The sequence below is a fragment of the Typopeltis vanoorti genome, chromosome 6 (assembly GCF_054136105.1).
Source record: "Typopeltis vanoorti isolate ZY-2024b chromosome 6, IOZ_Tvanoo_1.0, whole genome shotgun sequence".
NCBI lineage: Eukaryota > Metazoa > Arthropoda > Arachnida > Uropygi > Thelyphonidae > Typopeltis > Typopeltis vanoorti.
In genome coordinates, this window is record NC_143554.1 from 2,656,779 (window position 1) to 2,676,873 (window position 20,095).

The following is a 20,095-nucleotide window of genomic DNA, read 5'->3' on the forward strand; positions in this document are numbered from 1 at the left end:
TGACATTTCCTTCCAGCTCCAGATCTGTCTCCTGTCTGCCGCTCACTGTGCAACACATATACTCTGTCTTGCTTCTGCTCAGTCTCATACCTCTCTCTTCCAGTACTTTTCTCCATCTTTCTAGTTTATTTCCTGCTTCTTCTCTTGAATCTGCACACAGCAAGATATCATCTACATACAACATTGTCCAAGGCACATCTTCTCTCACCTCCTCTGTTACCACATCAATCACAATATTAAACAGAAACGGACTTAATGCTGACCCTTGATGCAAGCCAACTGTTACTTGAAAACTTTCTGTTTGTCCCAGACAGGTCCGAACACTTGTCTTCACATTTCTGTACATTTCCCGCAACAATCTGACATATTTCTCTGGCACCTTCTTCTCCCTCAGACACCTCCAGACTTCTTGCCTTGGCACTATTGTATGCTTTCTCCAGATCAATAAATGCCAGATCTGATCATTTCATCACAGGATGTAATTGTGAGTGGGTTTTGCTTTTTCTAGTTGGTGAGTGTGATCATGAAGTGATTACTTAAGTTGTGACTAGACATATGCAGACTTCTGTGAAGAAAGATTATGTGGTAGTACAAGACCAGTGATTGTGACAAGCTAAGAAGACACCTTGGAGCTATAGAATGGAATGAGGAGTTGAGTGGGAACTGAAAAAGAAATACATAACAGCATTAGTGAATGTATTCCAAAGGTCACAAGGCTAAATAAGGTAGGTGTAAAATGGATGAATTATTATTATTATTATTATTATTATTAGACACCTCTAGGGGATCCAAAGACTCATCGAGGGAGGGCACCTACTCTACAACTCTCAATCCACCGACTGACCGCAACTACACCAACGCCATCTGCTGCCAACCACCACTAGTTTTTCCACAGACAATCACAAATATCCATGCCCATGGCAGGATTCGAACCCACAGCCTTTTGGCTGGAAAGCGGATACGCTAACCACTCGGCCAGCCAGGCCAGCATGAATGAGGAAGATTAAGCACGAAATCTGGAAGAAGGTACTTTGGAGCAGCACAAGATGAATAATGGTAATAATCAGTTGCATGAAGAGTATAAAGAGCAGGCCAGGAGAGTGACTAAGTTGGTAAGGACAACAAAAGTGGAGTACAAGCAGAAATTAGCAAATCAGGCCATGAAAAGCCTCATGAGCTTTTCAATATGTAGCAAGTAGAAGAAAGAATGATTATGGTCTTAATGGATGAAAGTGGGAGCATGTTGACTGCTACAGAGGACATAGTCGAAGTGCTTAGTGAGCAATTCATCAGGATGTTTCTTCCTCAGTGTGAAATCATAAGCTCAAGTGTAAAGAATGAAATGAGAGAAGACTTAATGATGAGCAAGATGTTAATAAGGCAACAGGACTTGATGACACATCACTACATGTCTTAAGGAAATGTTCCAAGGAGTCAGCATCAGCCTGTTTAACAAGTGTCTTGTAACAGCAGGAAAGAGGAAAGTCACTAGTGGTATACCTCAAGAGTCAGTTTTGTGACCACTGTTATTTAATTTGCATATTAATGAAATTGGGATAGGTTAAGATATACAGCTGTTTGCAGATGATGCAAAACCAGGAAGAGTGATGAGGAATCAAGCAGATGTGGTGGCCTTGCAGGAGGACTTGAATAGATTGTATATGAGTGGACAACAGTATGGAACTATCAATTCAATGTTGTCAAGTGCAAGGTTTTGAAATTTGGTAGACAACAATGGAATGCAAAGTAAATACTTGGTAAAAAATTTTGAGGAAACTGAGTAGACAGAGACCTTGGAGTGGTGCTGGACAAGAATCTTAAGTTCAGAGGTCACATCAGATTATGGCAATGATGAGAAGAACCTTAACTTGTAGATATAAAGAGGTTCTTGTTCCATTGTATAAGCCTTTGATCAGGTCTTATATGGATTACTGTGCACAGAGTTGGTCCCCTGGTTTTCATAGTGATGAGGATATGTTGGAAAGGGTCCAGAGAAGACTGACTAAGGTCATAATTGGCCTTTGGGATGTTGGATATGAGGACAGATTGAGGACTTTGCAGTTTGCAAAGCCTTGTGAATAGTATGAAGAGAGGGGGATCTGATTGAGATATTTAAGTTCGTAAAGGGTTGTTACCAGGTAATTTAGAAGAAACTTTTCATAGAATGGGGATGGGGTAGAAAAAGGAGACAAACCTGAAAGAAAGTTGTATAAAGAAGGTGTGAGCAGGGGCATAAGGAGTAGGTTCTTTTCATAAAGAGTAGTTGGTCAGTGAAATGCTTTACCTGACATTGTGGTAGATGCAGATATGCTGAACGAGTTTAAAGCAGCTTTATAAGCTTTATATGTGGCATTGTTTGCCTCCTATGATGAGTCTTTTTACTCCGTGGGGGTCTGGTGTTAATAATAATAATAATATGTAGATTGGCATATAATTTGTAGTCAATGCCTTATCACCACCTTTATACAGTGGAAACATTACCTTCTTTCCACTGCCTTGGTACTTATGCTGTTGTAACACTTATTAAACAGGCATAGCAATGCTACTGCAAATTCCCTGGAACATTTCTTAAAATACAAGGAGATATGACATCAAATCCTGTTGCATTATTGACATCAAGCTTATTTAATTCATTATATAATCCCTGCTCACTCTCAATTAAGCCATCATTTCCTACACACTTAAGCTTTTCATAATTTCATACTGATGAAGATGAAACACTCTTATGAACTGTTCACTGAATACCTCAACAATGTCCTTTGTAGTTGATACCATCCCACAGCCAGCCTGGTTGGTCTAGTGGTTATCATATCCACTCTCCAGCCAAAAGACTGCGGGTTCGAATCCTGTCGTGAGCATGGAATTTTGCGATTGTCTGTGAAAATACTAGTGGTACTGGTGGGCACCAGATGGTGTTGGTGTAGTTGCAGTTCATTATTGTTGTTGGATTGAGTGGTAGAGACAGAGTTGCAGAACAGGTGCCCTCCCTCGATGAGTCTTTGTACTCCCTGGAGGTGTCATGTAGTAATAATAATAATAATTCTATCTTCAGCTATGCATCTTACAATAATCATTCTTTCTTCTAATTTCAGCATATACAAAAATAGTGATTTTTCTTGGCCTGCTTTACTAATTTCTGCTCACACTTCACTTTTGTTATTTTTACCAACTGAGTCACCTTCCTGCCCTGCTGTTTATACTTTGTGCAACTGATTATTACCATTATTCTTGTGCTACTTTTACAGTACCTTCCTTCTTTTAGATTTCATGTTTAATTCCTTCATTCACTTATTTGAATTTAGGAATATATTCACACAATGATGGGGTTAAATTTCTCTTAGGCAGTTCCTCTTCAGCATTTATCTTTCTCCTGCTTAACCCTTCACTTTGTGCTATAGCATCAAGCTTCCTCCTATGCTTCTCAGAATCATGTAAATCATGATACAGAGAAGATAGCTGAAACTAGTAATAGACTCCAAGGTCATCAAATGGAAAGGGGCAAAGGACCGTGACAACTGCCCAATCCCAGAGAAGATGAGGGAAGTACGGCTGTGATGGTATGAGCACATGAACAGGGCTGACAAGGAATCTGTTGCAGGAGGCCCTCACACTTAGTCCAGATGGCCGATGAGCTTAGTGACACACAAAAAAGCGATGGATGGACTGCCTAAAAGAAGACATGTGAGCCATGGGTGTCTGCCCTACTGATGCTGCAAACCAAATGAAATGGAGGACCAAATGCAAAACAGTGGACCCTGCACGCAGGATATAATGCTAGGAAGAAGAAGAAGGTGTTGGCCCACATATATCCTTTCCTCAGAGAAGTCTTCACGTGACTTGCCACCATCCAGGTGATCACCTAATGGTAACTCTCACCAACTGTTGGGAAATGTGACATCCCCACTCATAATCACATCCTCTGATCAAATAATTAGATATAAGACTCTTGATCCTCACATGTCCTCTCTTACATAATGCTTAAGATAGTGGTCTCTCAAGAACTCAAGCAATTCATTTTCCTTATTACTAAATGTAATCTCTTTATTTAAATTTGTTACCATAAGTAAAATCACCCATAATGATCACTCTTCCCTCATTCACTAACCCAAATTGCTTATATATTTCTTCATCACACCCTCCACATTTCCTGGCTATAGTAATATCTGACTACATATTGTGTTCTATCAATCCTCCTCACACCTTACTGACTCAAAACCATTGCAACCTTTTCCATCTTGCATCTCCATTTTGTGCATGGACATAATTCCCCTACTGTCACCAGAAGCACTCCCACTCCCTTCTTGCTCTTTCTATCCCAAGAAAAACATCATACCTTTCCATATCTATTCCCATCAGGATATTTCCTTACCCAACCATGTTTCACTTATTTCAACAATTTTTGGGTGAACAAACTTGGTCAGCAACTTTGTCTCTTATTTCTGATACCTCTGGAATTTATAAATAAACACAGCAATTAACTTTTAGGTCCAATGCTACCCATATCACTTGTTGGTTGCAATTTCCCCACACCTGTCCATTCCCAATTGCCTTTATCACCAGGTGGCATTTTGCTGGCAGGTTTGTGAAAAGAAAGCTCGTAATTCAGATAAGCTTTTTGACTAATTAATTGTGAATAATTGTGTGTTTATGCATAAGAGCTGTGGTTGAAGTTGTGTGCTTGCAGTTTTTGTAGTGCATGGGCTTATTTGTTTGAGTTTGTTTATAAAATTGCTAAACTTAAAGTGGAGTCTTTACAAGAGTTAAATTTTGACTTTAGTACTTTTGTGAAATGTGAGGTGTGCTATATGTGTGTTCATTACATTATGTCAATAAACTATGGATTTTAAGGCAGAATGTGTGCAAAGCATGATTTGAATACGGACTTGATGGGCAATAATGTATCGGTAACTGAAGGTGACAGTAGCAAGAATGCAACAAGAAGGATGAGTGCTCATCTGATAGAAGAGAGGCACTGAAGAGCAGAGAATGTGCAATAAAAAAGTTGTGAAAAAGTAAATGAGTAATATGCTGAATGAAACAATTTATGCCAGCAAGAATAAAAAAAAAGTGATATGAATGTAGTGAAAGTTGGGAGTAGTGAATGTGGTGCACATGTGGTAAATAGCATTGCAGGGTGTAGTAAGACAGAGGAAGATGCAAAAGATGGTGGAATGGCAGAAAAACAAATGAGGAATGGCAAAGAAGATAATATGAAAGATATGAACACAAGTGAGGTTATTGAAAAAGAATTAGGAAGGCTGAGGAATGAATGAAAGTGTGCACAGAGCGAGATCTGTTAGGACACAGTTAGGACAATTAGAGAAGACCCTGATAGTTGGAAGTGTAAAAATAAAGTGGCAAATGAATCAGAGATGAATGATTGCAGTGGAACAGTGGAAAGCTGTAATGGTGTGTGAGGATTTGATAGTGAAAGATGTAAAAATGGAGAAGGTGCAAAAGTATATCTGAGGGGAGAAACAATAGGAAGAGTAACTGAGGCTGTGGAGATGAGTGGAAATGCAGAGGAGTTGACTGTGCTGGTTGAACATATGACTGGTGAGGAAGCATGAATGGAATGGAATAGTCCATGATTTGAGAGTGCTGCTGGAGACAGTGAAGTGAAGTAACAATGGTAAAATTATGAGTGTGTTAAAGTATGACAGTGGAGAGCTGAGGAGGAGAGCAATGATCCCAAATAACATGATAGCTAGAATGTAAGCGAGGATTTGAGTTTGTTGATGTGTGAAATAAATTTGAAGGTAGGAGAAAGCCATTTTCTACAGATGATTTGCATTTGAGTGAGAGCAGGAGTGAGAAGATGGGTTGAAGAATGTTGATGAAAGAAGGTGTGTGTGTGTGAGATACCAAAATTGAGATAAGGAACAAAGGAAAACAAGATAGGGATGCAGGGATGGCCTCAGTGGGATCAACAGAATCAAATTACTGGAATGATGGAATAAGGAACTGTGGGAATAAAAGGAGGAACCAAGGTTGACACAGTTAGTCAGCCCACAAATCATTGATGTTGGTGAGACATGGTTAACAGAGGATGATGTATTTATGAGAATAAAATGTGTGAACTTCAAGAAAGCAGTGATGATAGTGGCATTCAGGCCATTTGGTGTGAAGCTGAGGCTGGCAAAAATTTTAAATATTCATTGGGAAGGTATGTAGAAGATTCCGAAATGTTCAGACAAATGATACTGGTGAGCAACAGAAGGGTTATAATAATAATAATAATAATAATAATAATAATAATAATAGGTGACTAATTATGGAAGTATTGACTGGAAGCAAGAAATATGTGTGGAGATAGAGTTTCATGATCAATTATCTTATGTAGCACGTAGCTGAGGCAACACAGGGGGACTTAAGTGTTAAATTTAATATCATCATCTCATACAGTGATAATAGAAGTGTCACCAAAATGCCACCAGTTGGAGAGAGTGATCATGTGGTTTTGAATTGAGGAGTGGCTAGCCAGGTACGAGCTTTGAGAAACAAGAGATATGTGTGGAATTAGAAAGCAGGGAACTACAATAAATTAAGGAAACAGATTGGTAATGTGCAGTGGTTTGATCAGTTGAAAGAGAGAGAAAAATCAGTAATGCCTCAGATTTGGTCAGGAATTACTTAGGACAATGTTCGATTGTATTCCTAAGGTTTGGAGGATAAATAAAATAGGAGTGAAATGGATAAATCATAGAATTATGCGACAGTTCTGAGAAAGAGAATGTTATGGAGGAGGTATAAAGCTAAAGGGTACCCATCAGCACCATGAGGAGTATGAAGTGCAAGCTAGGAAGGTGGCAAAGTGTAGTAAGGAAAGAGAAACCAGCATGTAAAAAGAGATTGGCTGAAGCAGCAAAGCCCTAGAAAATTCTGTAGTTATGTTGTTAGTAGAAGAAAGGGTGAATATGGAAGGCCAATTTTAGTTGCTGCAGATGGAATAAGGGTCCTATCTCTGCTGAAGATATTGTGGAAATGTTTAATAAATATTTTGTTAGTGTATTTCAGGTAGAGAGGCTAAGAGTAGTGTTGAATAGCAATGGGAAGGAGAATGGACAACTGACAGTACATGAATGAGAAATATAGTAGCCCCCCACCCATATCCATGGGGTTTGGTTCCATCATCTCTCATGGATACCTGAAACCATGGATAGTAGTGAACCCTATATATACTATGTTTTTTCCTATACATAAATACCTATAAAAAAGTTTAATTTATAAATTACGCACAGTAAGAGATTAAGAACAATAACTAATAATAAAACAGACTATAATAAAGGTATCTGAATGTGAATGGAATCTTAGCAACCTCAGTTATGTGTAGCTTTCTCTACCTTTGCAACAAGTTGCCCTGGTGTGGGACAATCTCTGCGATCAGCCGAACTGTCTATTACTAAAAGAAAGAGCCATACGGCTTCATTTCTTCGATGTAAAATTACATAAGCAAAGTGGATAATAGATCCAACATTATTTCAAAGCCGAATGTTTGTAGAGACTATTAAAGTTTCATAAGTTGACCTTTTGTATGTTAATATCTTCAGGCAGGGGTTGACCCGGATAAGTGAAACCGCAGATATCGAACTACCGATACAGGGGTCCTACTATTTAGAGAAAGATGTTGAAAGTTTATTTTCCACTTGGTTAGAGTATAATAAATTTAGTTTAATCCTTTATCCAAGTGTGAGCAAACAAAGTTTGCGCCTGAAAGTATCTTCAGGACTGGGTTAAGGTGGTACTACACCAGGGCAACTCGTTGCAAAGGTGGAGCAAGCTACCAACACTCCTATCCTAGTATCTCCCATAATGCAAAACACATCTCCTTGCAGATATGTCTAATGTTATGCATTAAGGGAAGGGCCACTACCCAGACCGGTTTCGACCTTTATTGAGGTCTCTTCAGTGGGAGCCAGGCCCGAGTCGAGATATCAGGAAGAAGCATTAGCAGGTCATCTCCACCTATAGGAATTGCCAATTGGTGTGCCACCCTTTTTTAATAAATTACTCTGGATTTAGAGAAAGATGTTGAAAGTTTATTTTCCACTTGGTTAGAGTATAATAAATTTAGTTTAATCCTTTATCCAAGTGTGAGCAAACAAAGTTTGCGCCTGAAAGTATCTTCAGGACTGGGTTAAGGTGGTACTACACCAGGGCAACTCGTTGCAAAGGTGGAGCAAGCTACCAACACTCCTATCCTAGTATCTCCCATAATGCAAAACACATCTCCTTGCGGATATGTCTAATGTTATGCATTAAGGGAAGGGCCACTACCCAGACCGGTTTCGACCTTTATTGAACACACCAATTGGCAATTCCTATAGGTGGAGATGACCTGCTAATGCTTCTTCCTGATATCTCGACTTGGGCCTGGCTCCCACTGAAGAGACCTCAATAAAGGTCGAAACCGGTCTGGGTAGTGGCCCTTCCCTTAATGCATAACATTAGACATATCCGCAAGGAGATGTGTTTTGCATTATGGGAGATACTAGGATAGGAGTGTTGGTAGCTTGCTCCACCTTTGCAACGAGTTGCCCTGGTGTAGTACCACCTTAACCCAGTCCTGAAGATACTTTCAGGCGCAAACTTTGTTTGCTCACACTTGGATAAAGGATTAAACTAAATTTATTATACTCTAACCAAGTGGAAAATAAACTTTCAACATCTTTCTCTAAATCCAGAGTAATTTATTAAAAAAGGGTGGCACACCAATTGGCAATTCCTATAGGTGGAGATGACCTGCTAATGCTTCTTCCTGATATCTCGACTTGGGCCTGGCTCCCACTGAAGAGACCTCAATAAAGGTCGAAACCGGTCTGGGTAGTGGCCCTTCCCTTAATGCATAACATTAGACATATCTGCAAGGAGATGTGTTTTGCATTATGGGAGATAGATACTAGGATAGGAGTGTTGGTAGCTTGCTCCACCTTTGCAACGAGTTGCCCTGGTGTAGTACCACCTTAACCCAGTCCTGAAGAGTCCTGAAGATACTTTCAGGCACAAACTTTGTTTGCTCACACTTGGATAAAGGATTAAACTAAATTTATTATACTATTTAGAATTTTAAGCAAACTTGATGTTAATAAGGCTGCGGGATTGAATGGAATATCACAATATCATCATGTATATTAAAGGAATGCAAAAGAGCTCACTGTACCCTTGACTTGGTTGTTCAACAGAAATCTGGCAACAGGAACAGTCCCAGAAGAGTGGAAAGAAGGAAAAATAGCATCACTGCATAAAGGGAAAAACCAAGTCAGTAGTGTCGAAGTATAGTGTGTATATCAAGTGTAGTGGTGAAGGTGACACATGACAAAAGGTGTAGTGTTAGAATTCAAACTTAGATTATTGAGAATGGAAGGCTTTCAAGAGAGCAGTATTGGTTTGTTAGGTGGGGGAGATTATTATTATTAACATCTGACCATGTAGTCAGAGACTCATCATGAGTGGTACACACTATTGCACACACTCATCCAACCGTGCTTTAAACTGATTCAATGTATCTACATTCACAACACCCTCAAGGCAACTCATTTCACTTACCAACCACTCTCCATGCAAAGAACCTTCTCCTCACACCCTCCTTACACAATTTCCAGCAATGGCCTCTTATTCTACTCCCCCTACCATTCTATGAAAAATCTCTTCCATGTCAACCTGATAACAACCCCTGACTAGCTTATATGTCTCAATCATATCCCCCCCCCCTTTTCCTCCTATTCACGAGGCTTGCAACCCACATTCTCTCAATCTGTTTTCACACTCCACATTCCAAAGACCACTGACTACCTTTGTGAATCTTCTCTGGACCGTTTCCAACATATCCTCATCGCCATGTACACCCAGCAACCAAATCTGTGCATAATAATTCATATGAGGCCTAATTAAGGCCTCACATGAATGGCATCATAACTTCTCTATTTCTGCATGTCAGGGTCGTCTGCATAATTGTCTTTATCCAATGTGACATCTTCACAACTTGTGCAATGTGGCTCCTGAATTTCTGGTTCACCATCACTCCTAGATTTCTCATCTCCTCTACTTCCTTTAAAGTTTCCCCACCAAGTGTATACTTCACATCCCATTGTTGCTTACCAAATCTCATACCTTACACTTTGAACATTGAGCTGATAGTGCCACTTACCTGCCCACTCATGCAATCTATTCAAATCCTCTTGTAAGGAGATAACATGATGCAGTTTTGCATCATCTGCAAACAGCTGCTTATCACTACTTAAACCTATCCCAATATCATTAACATACAAATTGAACAACAATGGTCCCAAAACTGACCCCCTGTGATACACCACTAGTGACCTTCTGCAATACTGCACCCCCCCCATATACCACTTTCTGATACCCACCTGACAGCCAATCACTGATCAAACTCATAAATCTGTTATCATGCTTTAGTAACTTAGTTATATATTTCATTGTAGGGTGATTAACATACTGGATGGGGGAGATGTGAGGTACCACAGGTATCTGTTCTTCGATCACTGCTGTTTAACCTGTATATCAATGATTATAGTCCACATTGTGAAAGGAAATATTCAGTTATTTGCTGATGATGTTAAATTAGGAAGAGTGATGTCAGGAAGCTGTGATGTTGTGTTGTTACAAGAGGATTTGAACGGGATGGTACTTGGAGCTGAAGAATGGGGATTTCAATGCAGTGTTGCTAAGTATAAACTTATGTACCTGGCAGCATCTTTATAGGAACCTGAAGTTTTTTTTTTTTTTTTTGGGGGGGGGGCACATCACAAAAGCTGTGAGGTTACCAAAAAAACTGCTGCAATAATGCAAAGAATGCTGAGACATATAAAGCAAAGGACATGATAGTTTCACTCTATATATTGCAAATTAGGCCTCATTTGAATTTATGTGCACAGATCTGATCACTTGACTATATCGGTAATGGGAAAAACATTGCAGAGGCAAATAACTAAGCTGTCTCAGACTCTAGAATATTGATTATGAGGACAGACTGAAGGAATGTGGTCTTCAGAGTTTGGCAGATAGGAGAAGGAATGATATAACTGAGACATATAAGCTGGTGAGAGAAGCATATCAAATAGATACAGGAGAATCAGTGCATAGGATAATGGATGATGAAAGAACTAGAAGTCATCGAAGAAGGCTGTACAAGGGTCATATGATTAAAGAGGTGAGAAAGAGATTTTTTGCTTGGTGGGTGGTGAGTGAAATGGAATGCATTGCCAGAATGAGTGATGAGTGCTCCAACATGCAATGAGTTCAAAACAAGGTATGATAGTTATTGTGGTCTGTGAGTATTTTACCTTCTGCTTTGAGAGTCTTTAAGACTCCATGGTGGCTTGGATGTAATAAACTAGTGGCCAAAACCTCAAGATTAATACTACTTCTGAAGATTAAAACTGCAAATTTAAACAAGCAGCTTATGGCAATTTGTATAACTGATGATTTCAAGTAGAAAGTGGGTACATGTTCAAATTTTCGAATTTTATACAAATCATTGGTAGCACTCTACAGGGGAAAAAAAAAAAAAAAAGGAAATGGCTGCACTAAGCAAAATGTGTTTGAAGGAAGCTTTTTTCATGAAGGAATAAAATTGCAAACTTGGATGTCTATAATTTCTCAAAGTCATCATCTAGATGATTTTATGCTGGGAAGAATTATTGGAAAGCTTGAAGAAGACTGCAGAATTACTGATATAGTCAGAGTTTGCAATCTCACAAAGTATTGTATACAGACTCTGGGCAGTATTTCAAATCAATGAAATATGTTCCAATATTTGCTAAGAGGTCGCACTCACTCTACCATGGAGAAGGAAGACAGATTTTTTTGGTTATTAACAGCAAAACTTAATCAATGCACTATGGCAGGTCAGCTTGCAAGTCAAATCCATTCAAGCACAGCTATGCAGATATCTTGACAAAGTGTGGTAAGACATCTGGGACAAGTAGGCCTATATGCCCAAAAGCCTATAGTCTGCGTTCCTTTATCCACATTTCAACATAGAGCACATTATCAATGGTGTTGTATTCATAATGGACACCAATGGTCTAATGCACTCTTTACAGATGAAAGTTATTTTAGTCTTTCTTCTGATTCTAGACGACACTTGATCTGGCATGAAAGTGGAACTGCTTACCATTATGAGGATGTTCTTGAAAGGAATAGATACAGTGAAGTTGGGGGTCATGGTGTGGGGGGAGGCATTATGCTTAATTGATGCCCTTAGCTACAAGTGCTGGAAAAAGGGACTATGAATGGCGAATAATATTGCAACGAAGTTCTCCAATGTCATGTTTGATTCTTCTGTGGTACTATAGGCAAAGAATTCATTTCTGAATTCTTTACCTACTACCTTTACCACTCCAAGCTACAGCACACTCCCCAGATCTTAACCCTACAGAGCATGTTTGGGATGCAATAGGGAGATACATTGCTGCTCAAAATTCCCCCTCCGCAGAAAAGAAACAAGGCAATATCCCTGCTCTGATAGAGGAGTTTGTCTCAAGAACTTCAGAATCACTCGGTGCTAAGCATGGTGGGAGGTGTCTCAAAACGACACTGTGAGAGGTGCGCTGAAATTCAGAGTGAACATATTCCATATTGAAATGTATCTCAGCATAATTTTCTGTAAGCACTGTACATTAATTCCCTAACCATGTCCATAGGAAATTTGTAACTTTTGTCAAAAACATATTACAATTTAATTTGTAAAATATAATGCGTTTTTTGTGTAATATAATTTATTAGTATGCTGGCAATAAATTTATATCCACATTTGGCTGTAGTCATGAAAATTTTTTCATATACAGGAAAAATGTAGTTTGTCCTTAGTTTTTAAACACTAGTGTACTAAAACTATATCTCCTTACAAACAATTACAACCTCATTATATCCAGGCCATATCATTCCCTACTGACCATTCCCCATACACATATTCACTACTACTACTTCCAAGGTCTATTCTCCTTGGAAGTAGTAGGTCCGCACTACCACTATTCCCATTTAGAACACTTGATCTCTTGCTCACATCTCTCATTCCAACTCCCTAGAGATATACCAACAACATCTCTCATTGCAATGAGAGATGTTGTTGGTTATTGAAATGTGCTCAATATCTAATGCCATGTACCATGATAAGTTGATAGTCAAATAATAGCAGATATGTTTGGATATTAGTTTGTCTTATACCTATCAGACCCCCAATCTCTATTGGATTGGAGATTGGGTGTCTGATAGGCTTAATATCCCAAAAGAAGAGGAAAGTCACTAGAGTTGTGCCTCAAGGATTTGTTTTAGGGCCTGTTTAACCTGTATGTTAATGATATTGAGAAAGATTTGAATGGGATATAAAGTTGCTTACAGATGGTGCAATGTTGGGAAGAAAAGAAAAGGCCACATATAGACTACTGTGCACAGATTTGGTCACCTACTTTTCAAAAGGATGAAGAGATGTTGGAGGAGGTCCAATTGACCAAAATAATTTCTGATCTCGAATGCTGAATTTGAAGAAAAGTTCAGATGATGCAATTTGCAATCTAGTGGATAGGAGGAAGAAGAGTGTAATGATAGAGATGTACAAGTTGGAACAGACTGCTATAAGATTAATGTTGAAGAGGTTTTCATAAAACTATGAGAGTTTGGGGGAGAACCAGAGGTCATCCCTCGAAGCTATATAAGGAGGGTGTATGAGCAAGGGAGCGAGAAGCATGTTTTTTGCATGGAAAGTTGTGAATGATTGGAATGCATTGTCTGCAGAGAATTTGAATGTGTTTAAGGCATGATATGATGAACTGCATCTCTGTAGCTTAGTGGTATAGAAGAAGCCCTTTAGTTTATAGAAGAAGACCTGGGGTTCGATTCCCATCAATGACGTGATGAACCTTTATCTAGTCTCTTTTGATGAAAGGTGAGTTAGTCGGTTTTATATGGAGGTAGGGTTTTTTTTCACCTGGAAACTCGGGTTTTTTGTCCCCCAGAACTGGCAAACAGACTCCCGTGAACACAAATACATCTACAGACATAGGACACACTGAGAGGCATAGGGCCATCTTATCCTCGAGTTACGGTTGCAAAGCCCAAGAATACTTGGAAAGGTCATGGACGCATAAGTGCTTGTTAGGACCACTGAGAGGATAGGACTAATAGGATACTGAAATGTGTGTAGAACAAAAGGAACCTCCTAGGTGAGTATGTGATATGGGATATTAGGATAAAAGTAATAATACTTTGGTACTGTTCTGATTTTTTTACCTGTAATTTTATGATCAGCAACTCATATGTAGAAGCTAATGACTTCACATTACTTGTCTCGGTATCCCATAATGCAAAGCATATATCCTTGCATACATGTATAATGCTATGCATTATGGGAAGAGTCCTACCCAGACCAGTTTCGACCTTTATTCAGGTCTCATCAGTGGGAGCTAGACCCAGAGGTGATACTAAGCTTGAAGGTTATGCTTGGTCTAATTCAGAGTATTTTAATAATAAGGTGTGATACCCTTTGGCTACTCCAATATGAAAATATGACTTCTGCATTACTTCAACCTTAGTATCACCACCTCTGGGTCTGGCTGCCACTGATGAGACCCCAATAAAGGTCAAAACCAGTCTGGGTAGTGACCTTTCCCATAATACATAGCATTATACATATCCGCAAGGAGATGTGCTTTGCATTATAGGATACTAAGGCAAGTGATATGAAGTCATTAGCTTCTTTATACGAGTTGCCCCAGTCCTGAAAATAGTTCAGGTACAAACTTATTTGCTTACACTTGGATAAAGGATTAAATCAAGTATACAATTTCTTGGTATCTTTAATTTATAGTATAACCAAGTGGAAAAACCCCACACCCTTCTTCTGTTTACTAGGCTCTGCAAGTTGCATTCTTTCCTCTTATCCAACATTCCATAAACTTGTCACTGACTTTGTAAATCAGAATCAGAGATTACATCCTCATTTCCTTGAAAACCAGAGAACCTAAATCTGTGAACAGAATTCCACATGTGGCTTGATTAAAGCTTTATACAAAGGAACCATAACCTCTTTGCTTCTGCATGTCAATGTTCTCTTTATTGTCATAATCCATTGTGATGTTCTTCCAATATTAGTAATGTGATCCCTAACCTTCAAGTCTCTGTACACCATCACTCCCAGACCTATTCCTTCAAATTTTACCCATATTATATATTGCTAATTTACCTACCAAATTTTAGGACCTTGCACTTTGCAACATTAAACTGATAACTCCACTCCTAGTCCATTGAGATCCTCCTGTAAGACCACAACATCTGCCCTGTATCTCATAATTCTTCACAACTGCATCATCAGTAAACAGTTGCACATCTCCAGATAAGCCCATCCCAATATAATTAACATACAAGTTAAATAATAATGGTCCCAAAATAGATCTCTGTTGCACTCCACTAGTGACTGTCCTCTTTTGGAATATGATTCCTCCATACATAACCTGTTAATACCTATCTGATAGCCAATCAGCTTTCCATCTCACTAGTCTATTATCCAGTCCCATCTGTTTTCATTTAGCTATGAGCTTGTCATGTGGCAGTCTATTAAAAGCCTTTGAAAAATCCAAGTATACCACTGTATATGCATCTCCTTTATCAAGTGTATTTGTCACCTTGTTGTAATATGTAAACAGATTGCTAAATCATGACCTCTCCATAACAAACCTTGGTGACTATCATAAAGAATAATGGTATTATTAACCTATTTCTGAATCCTAGCCCTTACAACTTCTCTAACACCTTAACAACTCCAAACACCAATCTGGAATGATTTCTGCTTTGTTTAAATTACTATTTAGACTAAGATTATACTTTAATTAATACTTTCTTCTATTTTGGCGATGCTACATTCTCAAAGTTTCACAATCAAGGTTCACAAAAAAACATCTATCTAGCTTATTCAAATCCTCTTGCAGGGCTACCACATCTGCACTATTACTAATAATCCTTCCCAGCTTCGCATCATCTGCAAACAACTGAATATCCCCTTGCAATCCACTGGCAATGTCATTGATATAAAGTTTAAACAATATAGGTCCTAGTACTGAGCCCTGTGAGACCCCACTTGTAACCCTCTGCCTCCTTGAAACTGCTCCACCATACACAACACTCTGATAACTATCGGACAGCCAATCCTGAATCCAGTTGACCAACCTGACATCCAGACCCATGTGCTGCAACTGAAATATCAGCTTATCATGTGGCACTCTGTCAAATGCCTTCGCTAAGTCTAGGAAAATGGCAGTATATACCTTTCCCTCATCTAATGCTCTTGTAACTTTATTATAAAAGGCTAGCATATTGCTAAAACAAGATCACCCCTTCACAAATCCATGTTGGCTCTCACTCTGCCTAATGATGTATACTGTCCCTCAATTGCAAGATCTTACTAACTACTGATGACATGCAGACTGGCCTATAATTAGACACTTCCAGTCTGTTACCACCCTTATGCAATGGCACTATCTTACCTTCCTTCCATTCCTTGGGCACCTTTGCCAAAGCCTGACTTTCATTGAAAAGCCAGGTTAAAGGCACTGTCAGTTCCCTAGCACATTCTCTCAAAACTCGTGGTGAAATACCATCCAATCCCAAAGCTTTACTGACATCCAGAGTACTCAGTATTTGAAACACACTCTCCTCCTGTACCTCTAAACCTCGAAACTGCCCAATCCCTCTAGCATTAAAACTGACTCCTCCAGGATGAAATACTCCAATAAAGTGTGCATTGAACAATTCCACTATGTCCTCTGCATCAGTCACTATATTCCCATTTTTATCCCATAATTCTTCCACAGTTATTTCTCCTTCTACTGGTCACATATCTAAAAAATTCCCTAGGATTTTCTTTGGATCTTAGGGCCAATTTCCTCTCGTATTCCAGTTTCGTCTTCCTTAACATACTAGTCACTCTTCTGGCCTGTGTCTTATAACTCTTCATGCATCTTCTCTTCACCTGTCTCCTTATATCTCTTCTATAGCCTCTTTTTTGCATGCAATTCCTGTTTAATATTGTTTGTCATCCACTTTACTCCAAATTGTGTCCTCTTCTTCACTCGTGATATACAACTTACCATTGCTGCTAACAAATATTATGTGCACGCATGCACTAACACTGGATGAATGAGGCTGAAGAAAGGCAACCAAAGTCAAACCTAGAGTTCTAAATGGTACCCCTAGTGGGCTAAATTGGATAGTCTTAGCCATTGGGCTGAAGATCTGAGGATTAATGCTTCCCAAATTTTGAGCACTCTCATGCATCCAAATATCAGGTATAAAAAATCCTATATAACAGGGCAAAATTAATCAGTTCTGATAGCAGTACTCCTAACTAATGAACTTTACAATATTCTCAACACTTTCTTAGCTAATGGCTACAATTCCCCAAAAATATTAAACCTTGTAACTGCAACCCTCTTCACTTCCTCCTCTAAAGTAGAGATTACTTGAGATCTATCACCTTTCCATATATCTGGGGCACATCCAAAAAATTTATAAAAATCTTAATGAAATACAACCTTACAAACCTTACAGACCACATAGAAAATTGGCATCCCTTATCTGCTCCACCAAAGACCAGTCATATTCCATAGACCTACCAGGTCCCTTACAGTTGCAAACTATCCTACTATGGCCAAACAGGCAGGGCATCCAGAATTTCTGAACACAAAGACTACATCACAACCGGTTCCACTAATACAGCCACTGAGGACTTGCTGATCATTCTTTGGACACCCACCACAGAATACACTGGAAAAGGCCACTCAATTACACCACAGGAAATATGAATATGAAAGGCTGTTCCTCGAATCTGCCTCAACCATGAAAAATTTTTCAAACCTCAACAAATTTGAGTGCATGAGACTGCCCCAAATTTGGGAAGCATTAATTCTCAGATCTTCAGCCCAACAGTCAAGACTACCCAATTTAGCCCCCTAGAGGATGCAATTTAGGACTCTAGGCCCAACTTCTGTTGCCTTTCTTCAGTCTGATTTGCCCAGGGTTAGTGTCCACATGCATATATCAATGTTTTTTGTGGACTGCCACAATGCCGCAAAAATCAAGTAGCATTGGCGACATAGACTTTTCAAGACTGATTCGATGTCTTGAGTGTGATATGTATGCATGGCAGAATGTAAGAGATGTCTTTGTGGAGAGGGAGAGAATGAGCGAAAGACTAGAGAAATTATGGATTTGTCGTAAGTGTGATATACACTGTTCGACCACGATGCACAGAATGTGAAACTAACTAAAAAGATAGTGTACATGAAAGAAACGGAAATGTAACAAAAGATAGAGAGATTGACAGAGTGAAAGAATGCAGGAATGTAGAAGTGAAAGTTCTGAAAAACTGGGCTGGGTTTAACTAGTGATATCCAGCTGTTTGTGGATGATGCAAAACTGGGGAGCAATGCATAGTCAGGCTGATGTTAATGCCTTACAAGAGGACGTGAATAGATTGCATGAATGGGCAGGTAAGTGGAACTATCAGTTCAATGTTGCCAAGTGTAAGGTTTTGAGATTTGGTAAGCAAAGATGGGATGCAAAGTATACACTTGGTGGGGAAACTTTAACAGAAGTAGAGGAGATGAGAGATCTAGGAGTGATCAAGGACCTGAAATTCATGGGCCACATTGCACAAGTTGTGAAGACATTGGATAATGGCAATGATGCAGAGAATCCTGACAGAAATAGAGGTTATGATTCCATTGTATAAGGCCTTGATCAGGCCTCATATGGATTACTGTGCGCAGATTTGGTCGCTGGGTTTTCATGATGATGAAGATATGTTGGAAAGGGTCCAGAGAAGATTCACAAAGATGATCAGTGATCTTTGAAGCCATCTTTGGGTTATCAGGTAGACATGGAAGAGATTTTTCATAGAATGGGAGAGGGGAATAGAACAAGAGGCCATTGCTGGAAACTGTATAAGGAGGGTGTGAGAAGCAGGTTCATTGCATGGAGGGTGGTTGGTGAATGGAATGCATTGCCTGAGTGTGTTGTGGATGTGAACACATTGAATCAGTTTAAGATGTGGTTGGGTGAGCATTGTATGCAATAATGATTACCTCCCACGATGAGTCTCTGACTCCATGGAGGTCAAATGTTAATAAGTTGTGTTATGTCAGAAAGAGCTCCAGAAAGATAAGTGCTTCATAAATTTTAGGGTTTCATTATTTATTTTTGAGAACGAAGTGTGTGTATGAGTGATTTTTGATGTGAATTCTATCAGAATTATTAGTCTAAATTGCTGTTTTAAATATCACACGTTTATATATTTAATATATAAAATATATTAAATATATATTAAATATATATATAAAATATATATTTAAAATATATTAAATATATTTTGTATATATAAAATATATAATATTTTATATATACAAAATATTTTAGTATATGTTGTTGTTGTTTACTGAAAAATAACAGTTATGAGTAACAAGGTATAAGCCTATCTACCAGAATTATTTACACTAAAACTAACATTTTGTTTTTTAAAGCAATGTGTTATTTTAAAAATACTAATTGATTTGCTGATAATACTAACCCAGATTTATGGAAGTGAGAATTCCATACAACTTTACTCCCATCTTCTGATATAATTTTACTAACTATGCTTTTTCTCTTCACAGATGAATCTCTTAAAACATCAACAATTTGGTCTTCAGGTTGCTGACATGGAAAATTAAAAATAGCATGTGAGAATCAAAAAATAATAATTATTGTTTGAACATTTTCATTTAGCATTCATTGCAAGAGTATCTTTCTAACTTAGACATTTATCATAACTCTCTTAAATTCATTAATAATGTATTCACTTTTCTTCTCCATTTCATTTATTCATTACAAACTACAACTCACTGAGAATAACCACAGTCTTTTTTTCCTTACAAGAAAGGTTTCCTTTATCCCTGTTCTTTCTCTTGTTATGAATTGAAAAATCTCTCCTGCATGAGTACAATAAAATCCTCTAACTCAGTTGTAAATCTCTATTAGATGTTCTCATTTCCTTTGTCAAACAGAACTCGGCATTTTTAGTATATTATTTGATATTATTATTATA

At 38.5% G+C, this 20,095-nt stretch overlaps 1 protein-coding gene across 1 annotated transcript in view; it reads right to left on the reverse strand.

Annotated features, from left to right (window-relative positions):
* The window catches only part of LOC150105248 (ciliogenesis-associated TTC17-interacting protein-like), a 220,457-nt gene extending 200,759 nt beyond the window's left edge, over positions 1 to 19,698 (reverse strand). Inside the window, exon 1 of the mRNA XM_090393915.1 lies at positions 19,580 to 19,698. The gene's annotated coding sequence lies outside the window, so the exon portion shown is untranslated. The remainder of the gene's footprint in view (positions 1 to 19,579) is intronic.
* Positions 19,699 to 20,095: the final 397 nt, after the last annotated feature.